The 13,087-nt window shown below is 47.5% G+C and overlaps 1 protein-coding gene across 9 annotated transcripts in view; it reads left to right on the top strand.

Moving 5' to 3' along the window:
• Positions 1 to 52: 52 nt before the first annotated feature.
• ZDHHC3 (zinc finger DHHC-type palmitoyltransferase 3) overlaps positions 53 to 13,087 on the top strand; it is a 62,404-nt gene continuing 49,369 nt past the window's right edge. The window contains exons 1-2 of one of the 9 annotated variants that reach the window (XM_020872629.2): positions 53 to 311; positions 7,621 to 7,745. The gene's annotated coding sequence lies outside the window, so the exon portion shown is untranslated. Of the gene's footprint in view, positions 321 to 6,640; positions 6,993 to 7,620; positions 7,746 to 13,087 lie in introns of those variants that run through there. The other 8 variants (XM_020872628.2, XM_020872627.2, XM_020872631.2 and 5 more) reach the window with 8 other exon arrangements.

Raw genomic sequence — 13,087 nt, 5'->3', positions numbered from 1 at the left:
TCGCCCCTCGCCAGGCGCGACACCCCCCCCTCCGCCACCAACCCCGCGCCCGTGCGTAATCAGCCTGCGCGGCGGCCGCTCCTGCAACTGCCGCGGCCGTCACCACCGCCTAGAGCTCGATGGGCTTCTCCTGCGCGCCGCCCTGTGTCTGGCCGAGTCCAGGGAGCCGCGGCGCCTCGTGCCGGGGAGCCATCGCTGCAGCCCAGGTCCGGGTCCCGGGTCGGGGGCTGAAAGGGGAGCGACGACGGCAGCGGCAGCTGGAGCCCCACCGAGGGGGTGCCTGGGACTGGGGAACTGCCTCCGGCTTCACGGTCAGTCGGGTGAGGAAACTGGGATCGGGGGAGAAAGCTGGGGCGAGACGACAGGCGCGGGCCGATTCCGGAGCTCGAAGGACTAGCGGTGGAAGAGGCGTGGGGCGCAGTTTGCTCAGAGCTGGAGTTGAAGTGGCCGGTCGTGTGCGTGTGTGTGTGTGTAAGAAAGAGACCGACCCCCAAATGAGAGGTGGCGGACGTCGCGATTGGCCTGAGAGAGGCTGTCTCTTGGGTCTCCTTCCTGCCCTCATGTCTTGCATTTCTCTGGCCCATAGGGTGGTGGGTAAGAAAGAGGCGATCAAGCCCTCTTTAGGTCGTTCTCGGTGAGAAGGCCGGGAGTGAATGCCCGCTAGTCCCGAGACGTCTTCAACTGCACCCCAGGGACTCCCCCACCCCCAACCCCTCTCTCTCTGGGGCTGGCTGACCGAACGCAGACCGCCTCCCCCCGGAACCTTGCAGGATCCCCATGCCCCGGATGGTTGCCGGAGCTTTGTCCCAAAGAGAGTAGAGGGGAGAGTCTTGGTCAACGCTGTCCCGGGGGGGGGGGGGGGGGGGGGGGGGCGGGGGCGCAGTGCCCCGGCGTCCCCAGCGTTTCCCAGCAGGGACTGGAGGCCCTGGCTCTTGACCGGGTGATCGCTGGGAACCTTGGACACACACACACACACACACACACAAAAATGCCGGCCCCGGTCGTGACCAAGTAGGAATATGAGCCGTGAATATCCAGAAAGGATACCTGCAAGGTGAACGTGGGGTCACTGAAGGAGCCCATTAAGGCGTGGTTGATAAGGCAGGGAACAGATTTTAAAGGGGCCACGTAGATAAATGGAGGAAAGTTAACCCAAAATGATAGTAGCAACGAGGGGATCTGATGACTTTTCCAAGTGCCCCACTTTTGAGGAACCTCCCTGTTGTCAGAAGTGAAACTAGCCCTTGACTGCTTGATCGTCCAAAGAATGGCTGGTGTTTCTCAGATAGTAACCTCAGTACAGTTTCACAGATAACTCTTGGGAGCCTACTGTTGATGGGCTTTGTGCTAGCTTTGAGACACTGAGAAAAGTGAAACACAGCTTCTGCCCAGAGAAGCTCCCAGGCAGAGGGAAGGCTCCAGACCCAGCATAAACGTGGTGGTGAAGAGCTGAAACAGTGGCACCAGTGAACATAGTGGGATAGGGAGGTGGTATACCCCCTGAAGAGGGTATGGAGAGGAAGTACCTGCCCACATTCTGAAGCACTAAACTGCTGGGCCCCCAAATATTTGATCCCTTCTTAGTAGACTGGACATTTAGTTGTTTCCGGTGTCTCTCTGTAACTCTCTGCAGGTGTACCTATAGGGAGGATGTCTTGCAGTGTTGAATTTTGCCCTCCAGGAAACTTGGAGAGGTAAACTCGGAACGGTTTCCTCCTTCATGAAAGTACAGGTGCCCCACCTGTTGGGACACATGCACCTTGAGGCTTTTGTGTGATTGAACGTCTGGATTCTAATGAGCACCTGGGTGATGAGATAACAGGGGACTTCTGACGTTAGAAGTGGTGTCGTGCTTGAGATCACTCAGAAAGAAGAGACCCCGGATGTGAAATTTTAATAGGTAGGATATCTAAGAGGATCGAGGGTTTAAACAGTGGCAGCGAATAGATCAGAAAAGACATGGATAGAAAATTCTAAGTTTGGATACCATGGGATCATCTTTATGTAAAAATCTTTCAGTGTGTGTTGAAAACTATAGAACATACATTTGAAGTGTTTCCCAGATAAATGACTAAAGATTATTTGCTGGAGAAGGATTGGCAGTATTTGCTAAATAAAATTACAAACAGTGTCTGACGTGTTAGCCTAAATCGATATAAGAGATACAAACAATAGAATGTTCATTTTAAATTCTCTGCTAAAACAATGACACCTTCACTAACCGTTGTACTTTAATGTAGCCAGAACATTTTTTGTTGCATTTGTTGTGATCATACATTAGATATTTCAAAACCCCATAAATTCAGAGTTCTTTTTGGTTTACTGAAACAGTTTGAAGACTGTATGTTTGCAAGAAAATCAAAACACCAAGGATGGCACATTGTTCTATTAACCAGCTTGTTTTCCCATCACTGTCAGATTCTTTTGAGTGCATACTGATTTGTAGGTCCATCTGTCCTAAATCTCTGTATTCTTATTAATTTTATTTAACAATAACTTAAGCATAACAGTGCTTACTATGTGCCCAGCACTGTTCTGAAGCACTTCACAAAGACTAACTTGTTCAGTCCTATTACCAATAGCCCTGTGAGACAGGTGCTATTATCCTATTTTACAGATTGGGAAACTGAGGTACAGAGAGATTGTCTTGACCAAGGTCCCAGGTCACATAACTGGGAAGTGGTAGGGTCAGGATTTGAGAGCAGACAACCTCGCTCCCACACCTGCATTCCTAACCACCCCCTTATGCAGGTGGCCCCTTTCATTTCATTCACCAGAGTATTTGAAGGAGGCCTGTGTTTCTTGTGGGCTTCCCTTGTGGCTCAGCTGGTAAAGAATCTGCCTGCAATGTGGGAGACCTGGGTTCGATCCCTGGGTTGGGAAGATCCCCTGGAGAAGGGAAAGGCTACCCACTCCAGTATTCTGGCCTGGAGAATTCCACGGACTGTATAGTCCATGGGGTCGCAAAGAGTTGGACACGACTGAGTGACTTTCACACTTCACTTTCCGTTTCTTGTAGGTTTCCCAGGTGGCTCAGTGGTAAAGAATTCACCTGCAATGCAGGAGACGTGGGTTCAATCCCTGGGTCGGGAAGATCCCTTGGAGAAGGAAATGGCAACCCACTCCAGTTTTCTTGCCTGGGAAACCCTATGGACAGAGGAGCCTGTTGGGCTACAGTCCATGGAGTTGAACGGGAGTCAGACACGACTGAGCAGCTAAGCGACGTATTTGTTATGGGAGTGATAGTGCCACATAAGCTATCAGTCCAGTCAGTTCAGTCGCTCAGTCGTGTCCGACTCTTTGGGACCCCGTGAATCGCAGCACGCCAGGCCTCCCTGTCCATCACCAACTCCCAGAGTCTACTCAAACCCATGTCTTAGTTTTAATTCCAAAAGCAAGGAGTGTGTTCCTTTCTCGAGGGGAATGTTGAGGGTGGTGATTGTAGGAAGCCCCTGTGTCTGTTTCAGCCAGCCCCTTTAGGTAAGGGGAAAGGTTATATACAGACCAAGCAGAGCTTAACTCAATGTAGGCGAGAGCCCTCAGCAGCAGAGAAGGCCAGTGGATCTGGTAGAGAGGGCTGAGATAGGCGTGGAGACCCAGGTTCCAACCACGTGCTTACTCCCGGAATAAACGTCTTAAGAAGCTCTTCAAATAATCAGGAAGTATTTGTTTGCATGCCTGTGTGTCCCTAGTGTTCTCGTGGGCCTGAAGTGATAAGGAAACCACAAACATACACCTGCCTAAGAGAAGCTGAAGATTGTATTCTAACCGGGGAGCCCAGGCTCTTGAACTAGTACATGAACAAGACAATAAAATAAAGTGCTCACTTGAGACACATGGCAATTAGATGAGAGGCCTGCCTAGAATGAGGTGCTAATTGGGCAGGCCAGTCATCAAGGGCAACAGGTAAAGAGCTGCTGTTAGCCACTGGCAGCAACAATAACTTTACAGCAATGGAGGAACTCTGTCCCACCTACCCTTGTTAATTACAGCAATAAAAGTAGGTTTAGGGGAGAGCTTGGGGCAGTGCTGAGTCTATGGGGCTGAAATTGCAGAGAGCTCTTAAGATCCCAGCAAGGGAACACTTTATTCCTGGTCTTAAGCAGAGGAAGCCAAGTTTTGGGCCTTTTCCTTTGCGTTCTTCCACTTAGCAAAGCAGAGCACCAGAAAAGCAAAAGTGAGCTATTGCTGGGGACTGCCCTGGCAGGCCAGTGGTTAAGACTTTGCCTTCCAAGGCAGGGGATATGAGTTCAATCCCTGGCCGGGGAGCTAGGATCCCACATGCCCTGTGGCCAAAAAACTAAAGCATAGAGAAACGGTACTGTGACAAATTCAATAAAGACTTGTAAAAAATGTCACATCAAAACAATCTTTTTTTTTTTAAGAGCTATTGTTTTCTCTGTAGATCTGTTTCCTTTAAACACTTTGCACTTGTCCTGCCTGTTGCTTGGTGTAAGTAACGTGTGACAGGCCAGCCATCTGTCTGTCTCGCTATTGTAGAAACCATGCCTTGTGATTCCAGTGATAGGAAAATTGATGGGAATACATGGGTAAAGCTTATTCTGCTGTAGAGGAAGGGTCTTCATGTGTGTTTCATTTTAAGAGAATGGCAGAGTGCTTCCCATGTCTTTCATGAGGGCACGTGTGAGAAAGGGGCAGTCACGTGTCCTGATGAGCCTATCTAGAAACATTTAAACACACATACATCCTGGTGGGCTACAGTCTGTGGGGTCCCAAAGAGTCAGACATGACTGAGCCACACACACACACACACACACACACACACACACACACACCCTGTAGCCATTGAAAGCAGAGGCTGAAGTAGAAATGGACACACACACACACACACACACACACACACACACCCTGTAGCCATTGAAAGCAGAGGCTGAAGTAGAAATGGAGGCGTAAAGTCTGGCCATTGACCTGCTGGGGGAACTAAGGAGGCTAATACCACCCCACCTCGAGTTTCTTCCTGTCTGTTTGTTTGTTTGTTTTCTTTTTCATTTTTGAATCATTTCCAGAGACAAATGAGCAGGTTATTACTGGCTCTCCACTGTAAAGGAAAGAAGACCACCTTGCGTGTCCCACCTAATCCAGTCATTCATCTAGGCAATGTGAGGAAACATCAGGAAAACTGTCTCTTTTCGTAGCTTCCTCCAAATTGAATGGGCTTCCCTGGTGGCTCAGTGGTAAAGATTCTGCCTGTAATTCAGGAGACACGAGTCTGATCCCTGGGTCAGGGAAGATTCCCTGGAGAAGGGAATGGCTACCCACTCCAGTATCCTTGCCTGGAGAATCCCGTGGACAGAGGAGCCTGGCGGGCTGCCGTCCATGGGGTCACAGAGAGGCGGACACGACAGAGCACGCACACACACTCCAGAGCGTGACCACTCAGCTATGGAGAGACTTGTTGACTGAACTCTTCAGATTTTCTGGTCAGCTTGAGACATGAATACCTCCTGCTCAGGGTCAGTGGTTGAAATGCCCTTGGGTAGGATTGCTTTTTCACCTTTGGATGGTGGCCCTAGGGGGACAAGTACAGCTGATGCTGCAGTTCCCTTGTAGTAAGTTTGGACTTTGCTTTGTACAGAGTGTGCATTCCTAAGTCTAGAAGGAGTAGCAGAGCATCTTGAAAGACAGGTTGGCTAGGAAGATAATGATCTCTGCTGGAAAGACTCCAGTGATGCCGACCTTGCCACTAACTTGCTTTGTGACTTTGAACAAGTCAAGCTCTCCAAACCTCATTTTACATGAAAATGGTCTCTCTTAGCAGGTTATAGAAGTCCCAGTAGATCTTGGATTTACAGACATTTAAATACTGAAAAGTGGTCATGTTTAACTTTATATTTTAAGACTTTTCTTTGACCACTTTCTAATGTTTGATGTATTTTAATAGTGCTTTTCCTACTCCACAAAACATTAAATGAAAGAACAAAGGAAGCGGTAATTACATGCCATATTTCATTGAAAAAAATTGAACATGCTCAGGAAAATTGCTAATGGTTGTTGGTGGGTTTCTTTCTGAATATTAACAAAGAATAGGGAAAGGATGTTAAAGGATACTTTTGATCATTTAAAAAAAAAAATTCAAGAAATTAACAGATGTTGAAGTTGTTCCTGAGAACAGAGAAAGAATCTGAGCTCTGCAGCAGACCTTAGCAGCCAGCTTCGTCTCCCCTCTTCCTTTATGGATGAGGAAGCTGAGCCCATGGAGGGTAACTGTCTTATCCCAGATTGTGAGTTAGTGAGCAGCAGGTGCAGGGTAGGATTCTGGCCACTTGACTCCAAACCGAGTCTTCATTCTGCTTTAGTCTATCTCCAAAGCCCTCTAACAGTTCGTCACGTGGCAGGCAGGGGCAGTGGATGTGTGAAGCCTTGCTTCCTCGGGCCAGGCTCCTCCAAGGCCCTGCTCTTGCAGGACTTACAGAACTCGGGGTGAGTGGGATCACCAGGAACCATCCTTGAAGCCTGGCACAAAGGCCATAACTGGTTTTCTCTTCTCCTTCCCTAATTCGTCTTTCAGATCCCTCCAAGCACTTTTGCTTTTAGTCCCTAAAAAAGCCAAGCTTTTGCCTGGGTGATGTCAAGAGGCTGCATGTCTGCATATGTCACAATGTGGGGCTGGGTGCCATTTTCAACACCCTCAGGTGGGACCCTTTGCTAGGTGCTCTCTGCCTAGCATGGGTGGGCTTTCCCCCCAAATAAGCAGCATGCTGGAACTTGGCCCTCCCGGAAGTGTCCCCCAGCAGAAGCAGACTTTAGGGCCTCAACCTTAGGGTGACTCTCCTGGCTGAAGCTCCATAGTCCTCCTGCTCCCTCAGTTGAGGCAGGACCAGTCTTCTGAACATCGGCTGGTGTTCAGCCAAGGCCCCACCTTAGGGCCCAAAGTGCTCGCGTTCAGCTCTGTGTTCTGTGAACAGCGCTGCACGTGGCCCACGCGATAGCGCCATCTCTGCGTGCCCATGTGTGGGCAAGAGATTGAAACTGTGAGTAAGCCAGGGTCACTGGCAGAAACACCAGCACCCCTCCCCCTTCTGGTTCTAGTTGATGGGAAGCATTAACAATCACAGAGAGCAGTTAAAGGTAGGCTGTGGAATGAGAACAGGCTTGGCAGTGTATCCTGTCTCCACTGCTTCCTAGCAGTTCTTGTTTCTCCACTTGGTCGTGTCCAACTCTTTGTGACCCCATGGACTGTAGCCCGCTAGGCTCCTCTGTCCATGGGATTTCCCAGGCAAGAATAACAGAGTGGGTTGCCATTTCCTTCTCCAGAGGATCTTGCCAACGCAGGGATAGAACCCGCATTGGCAGATGGATTCTTTACCTCTGAGCCATCAGTGAAGCCCGATTAGTCAGTATCATCCGTTAGACCTAGAAAGGAAGTTAGCCGCCTCTCTGTTTTATGGAAATCAGCTGACTCCTTGAGCTTCGTTTCTTTATCCATCTGTAGAAGAGCCTGGGCTAGGGTATGGAAGGGGTCAGCTAGTCCCGACGGCCTCTTCCCGAAAGGCTGTGGATTTGAGGGCCGGGTGCTGTGCTCCATTAAAGAGACAGCCCACTGGCAGTGAAATGGCTCACAGAAGAAAAAAGGGTCCTTTTCTTTTTTCTTTTTAACAGTATTTTAAGCTCCCAGGAGTGGAAGGAAAGTCTGCTTAGTGTCCATTTCTCAGGTTCTTAAAAGCGAGCCACAAAGTTTAGAGAACTGGCCGTCCCCACTCGCTTGAAAGATGAAGACATGAAAGGTAAGTTTCATTTAATGCAGTGACCTCTCCTTAGCACCATGAAATGTGTGCAAGGAAGTAGGAAGCAAAACTCGTGTATTCTGCTTGGTCATTCTCCTGTCCCCCTCTTGCAAAAAAAAAGAGAGAGGAAAAGCAGCCACATGCTGTTTTCAAAACGTGGTCTGTGGAGGCAGGCAGAGCTGGTTTTGGATTCTGGCTTTATCTGACCTGGGGAATATTATTAAAAGCCTCTACACCTCCCTCTTTCCGTCTCTACGATGAATAATAAAAGCTGCTGTGCTAGGTTGGTGTGAGAAATGAGAGCTGCTGCTCTGTATGCGTCCTCAATGTTAATGGGCGCGAGGCTAATGTTCGTGCCCGTCACTGTTCTTCATCGGAAAGCAGAAGAATTTGACTAAAATCTATTAGATGGTCTTTATGGTTCTTCCTCACTCTAAAATTCTGACTCAGATATCGATTGTTTTTACCAGTTGATCTTATACGTGGTCTTGTTTTAATTCTTTTCTCATTGTGGCAACATGTGATAAAACATGCCCATAAAAAAAATGAATGTGTTACCCAAATGAATGGTAGTTTCTACTGATTCCCAGCGTTTCTGACGTGTATTATGTGTGTTAGTTGCTCAGTCGTGTCTGACTCTTTGCGACCCCATGGACTGTAGCCTGCCAGGCTCCTCTGTCCATGGGATTCTCTAGGCAAGAATACTGGAGTGGGTTGCCATTCCCTTCTCCAGGGGATCTTCCCAACCCAGGGACTGAACCCAGGTCTCCCTCATTGCAGGCAGATTCTTTACCATCTGAGCCACCAGGGAAGCCTGTGACATAGATTATGTCATCCTATATGTGGGTGTGTGTTGTTTTTTTTTTTAATAGATCCAGAAAGCCTAGAGGCAGTATACCAGCCAGTTTTAGCGCAGTAGTACTCAGTTGTAGTAAGCAGAGGAACTGTTAGCCTCCATGAGTTTTCAAATCCCAAACTTTTTCCTGAAATGGAGACTCATTGTTGGGAGTCTGAGTTTGTACATGAGTGGGTTTTGTAAGAAGGTGACTGATTATGAGACAGGAAGGCAACTTTAGCTTACTGACCACTTCCTAGTTCCCTTGGTGAATTTTAATGTGTATAGGATTTGCTTTTGTGTGATGTGTTTCTTTTCTTTCTTTCTTTCTTCCTTGCTCTCCCTCTCCGTCCCCTCTCCTTCTTCCCCTCCCTCCCTCCCTCCCTTCCTTTCTTTTAGGTTTTTGTTGAAGTTAAGTATGACAGAGACAGGAGGCAGGCAGGGGAAGCCAGACCCTCTTATAGAGAGAGACACAGTGTAGACCCCTTGGTCAAGATCCAGAACAGACCAGCAGCTCTGCCTGTTTGGATACTTTCCTGGCCTGGCAGGATACAGTGCAGAGGGGAAGATAAAGCATCTTTCCTTTGGACCACACCCTTAACTTTGGGAAACATTTGAGTGACTCATACTGGTTTTTTATGAAGCATTTCGAGCATAGTGCTTCATAGCTCATTCTTTTTCTGAGAATCATCTAAAAATGGGTATAAAATTTACAATCCTTTTGGATCCATATGCAAATTAACTGAAATTGTTAAGTAAAGAAATAGATAAATCCATTTTTTACTTGATAAGATTCTTTTCCAAAGCTTCCAGGGAATGGACCTTTTATTCATTTTTGAAGTTGCAGTGCTGGCTTGTGAATACTTTCCTACTTGAAGTTCATTCTTCTAAAACATGAGAGGTTCTGAATCTATACATTTCCAAGATCTACTTGTATGCTGTGCTTGAATGCATGTGTGGACGTTAGAGCATTGAGTGGGTGTGGTGTTTTTGGAAGGGAATCCTCACAAAGTTCTTTGAATTGCCTGTAGGACTTCGGTTTAGATCTAGCTAAGACGGGTGTGTGTGTGTGTGTGTGTGTGTGTATACATGTATGTGTGTATATGTGCGCGTGCGTGAGCACTCAGTCATATCTGACTCTTTTCGACCCCATGGACTATAGCCCGCCAGGCTCCTCTGTCCGTGAGATTTCCCAGGCAAGAATACTGGAGTGGGTTGCCATTTCCTTCTCCAGGGGATCTTCCTGACCCAGGGATCAAACCCGCATCTCTTTTGTCTCCTGCATTGGCAGGCGGGTTCTCTACCAGCTGAGCCACCAGGGAAACCCATGACTTTAGAGAGAGGGTTTATCTTGTCTCAGGAAAACAGCTGGCAATCTGAGAGGGTCTGGGGTTCTTTGGATATTCATTAGATCAAGAACAGTGGGTATTTGGAGGCTCTGATAATCTGATACTGAACTTTTATGTGATGGTCATGTCTTTGACCCTTGTTCATAAAGCGTGGATTTTTGGTAAGTTTTCTTAGGTCAGGTGATAGATTTATAAGGATTTGCCCCTCACTCAACAAATAATGATTAATGGAATTTCCCTGGTGGTCCAGTGGCTAAAACCCAGGGGGCCTGGGTTCAATCCCTGGTCAGGGAACTAGATCCTGCATGCCACAACTAAGACCTGGTGCAGCCAAATAAATAAATATTAAAATAAATAAATAAAGTGATTAACTACAGGCATATAGCTGGATTCTGCCCATCACTAAGTGTCAGCACTGGGCCAGGCCAGGAGTCTCACCTGGCCAACAGCCTGCTGTTGCCCACAGTGGAATGGGGCCTGTGAGCTTGGCCTGAGTCACCACTTTGAAACCCTTTCAGCTGCCCAGCCATGGATAGGCGGCACGGACCTGGGTCCTGAGTGCTGTACTGCAGGGGCTCACGGGGCCATCGGTGGCATTTCACTAAGTACATTTTTGTCTGCTTATCTGGATTTGTGGAAGCGCACAGTTGTGGCCAAGCATAAGGAAGCACATATGTTACAGTTGAATCTGGGGGTTGAATCTCTGGACCAGAAACAGTGGCGTTTTTTGGCCGTTAGCACTCATGTCAGTCATTTCTTGATTTTTGCTCCTGAATCTCCAAGAAGGAAGATGAGATGATTTCCTGAGACTTCGCACACACTACCCCCCACCGCAGAGCTCAGATTGTCATTCTGGACACCCTCTGCCTTATCACTGGTGTCACTATCTCTGGGGAGCTCCAGGACGCCTCTGGGCCTGCCGGTCTCTCTCTGCTTGGACCTTCCTGGCCCCCAGACTTACTCCGTTTACCTCTCTGGCCCTCAGGTGCACTCCTCTGTCAGGAGGGAGGAAGAGTTACTTCGGGCTTGAATTACTAATGTGTGAGAAAGCCATCTCTCTCTATTTCAGTTACCGTGGTCGATACCTTTGTGTTCTTTCTAAGCATGTGTATTTCTTTGCTTGGCTGCATCAGGTCTTAGCTGTGGCCCGTGGTCGCCGCTGCGCCGCATGGGGTCTTTCCTTGCACAGCAGACCCTCTCATGCTGCACTGGCTCAGGGGTTGTGGGGCTCTGGCTTAGCTGCTCTCGGCATGTGCGATCTTAGTTCCCCGACCGGGGATTGAACCCACGTCCCCTGTGCTGAAGGGTGATTCTTAACCCCTGGACCATCAGTGGCTAAGCCATTTATTTCTAATGCTACAAAACCCTTGGCCAAAAAAATACAATTTTATTAAGCTTCTCAGATTTGCATTTTTGACAGATTAAAAGGTTCGTGGTAACCCTGCATTGAGCAAAGTCTGTTGGTACAATTTTCCAGCAGCATTTCCTCTCTGTATCATATTGTGGTAATTCTTGCAATATTTCAAGCTTTTTCATTATTATTGTATTTTCTGTGGTGGTCTGCAGTCAGTGATCTTTGATGTTACTACTGTGACACCCTGAAGGCTCAGTCAGTCAGTTTAGTCACTCAGTCATGTCTGACTCTTTGCAGCCCCTACAGACTGCAGCACGCCAGGCTTGCCTCTCCATCACCAACTCCCGGAGCTTGCCCAAACTCGTGTCCATTGAGTCGGTGATGTCATCCAACCATCTCATCCTCTGTTGTCCCCTTCTCCTTCTGCCTTCTGCCTTTCCCAGCATCCCAGAGTTTTTTTCAAGGAGTCAGTTCTTCACATCAGATGGCCAAAGTATTGGAGTTTCAGCTTTAGCATCAGTCCTTCCAGTGAATATTCAGGACTGATTTCCTTTAGGATTGACTTGTTTGATCTCCTTGCAGTCCAAGGGACTCTCAAGAGTCTTCTCCAGCACCACAGTTCAAAAGCATCAGTTCTTCAGTGCTCAGCTTTCTTTATAGTTCAACTCTCACATCCATACATGATTATTGGAAAAACCATAGCTTTGACTAGATGGACCTTTGTTGGCAAAGTAACGTCTCTGCTTTTTAATATGCTCTCTAGGGTTTGTCATAGCTTTTCTTCCAAGGAGCAAGTGTCTTTTAATTTCATGGCTGCAGTCACCATCTGCAGTGATTTTGGAGCCCAAAAAATAAAGTCTCTGTTTCCATTGTTTCCCCATCTATTTGCCATGAAGTGATGGGACTGGATGCCATGATCTTTGTTTTTTGAATGTTGAGTTTTAAGCCAACTTTTTCACTCTCCTCTTTCACTTCATCAAGAGGCTCTTTAGTTCTTCGCTTTCTGCCATAAGAGTGGTGTCATCTGTGTATCTGAGATTATTGATATTTCTCCCAGCAATCTTGATTCCAGCTTGTGCTTCATCCAGCCTGGCATTTCACATGATGTACTCTGAATATAAGTTAAATAAGCAGGGTGACAATATACAGCCTTGATGTACTCCTTTCCCAATTTGGAACCAGTCTGTTGTTCCATGTCTGGTTCTAACTGTTGCTTCTTGACCTGCATACAGATTTCTCAGGAGACAGGTCAGGTGGTCTGGTATTCCCAATCTCTTGAAGAATTTTCCACAGTTTGTTGTGATCTACACAGTCAAAGGCTTTGGCATAATCAATAAAGCAGAAGTAGATGTTTTTCTGGAATTCTCTTGCTTTTTCGATGATCCAGTGGATGTTGGCAATTTGATCTCTGGTTCCTCTGCCTTTTCTAAATCCAGCTTGAACATCTGGAAGTTCTCAGTTCATGTACTGTTGAAGCCTGGCTTGGAGAATTTTGAGCATTACTTTGCTAGTGTGTGAGATGAGTGCAGTTGTGTGGTAGTTTGAGCATTCTTTGGCATTGTCTTTCTTTGGGATTGGAATGAAAACTGACCTTTTCCAGTCCTGTGGCCACTGCTGAGTTTTCCAAATTTGCTGGCATATTGAGTGCAGCACTTTCACAGCATCATCTTTTAGGATTTGAAATAGCTCAGCTGGAATTCCATCACCTCCACTAGCTTTGTTCATAGTGATGCTTCCTAAGGCCCACTTGACTTTGCATTCCAGGATGTCTGGCTCTAGGTGAGTGACCACACCATCGTGGTTA

The sequence above is a fragment of the Odocoileus virginianus genome, unplaced genomic scaffold, assembly GCF_023699985.2.
Source record: "Odocoileus virginianus isolate 20LAN1187 ecotype Illinois unplaced genomic scaffold, Ovbor_1.2 Unplaced_Contig_2, whole genome shotgun sequence".
Classification (NCBI taxonomy): domain Eukaryota; kingdom Metazoa; phylum Chordata; class Mammalia; order Artiodactyla; family Cervidae; genus Odocoileus; species Odocoileus virginianus.
The sequence above is the reverse complement of the archived record's forward strand: the minus strand, read 5'-3'. Positions and strand labels throughout refer to the sequence as shown.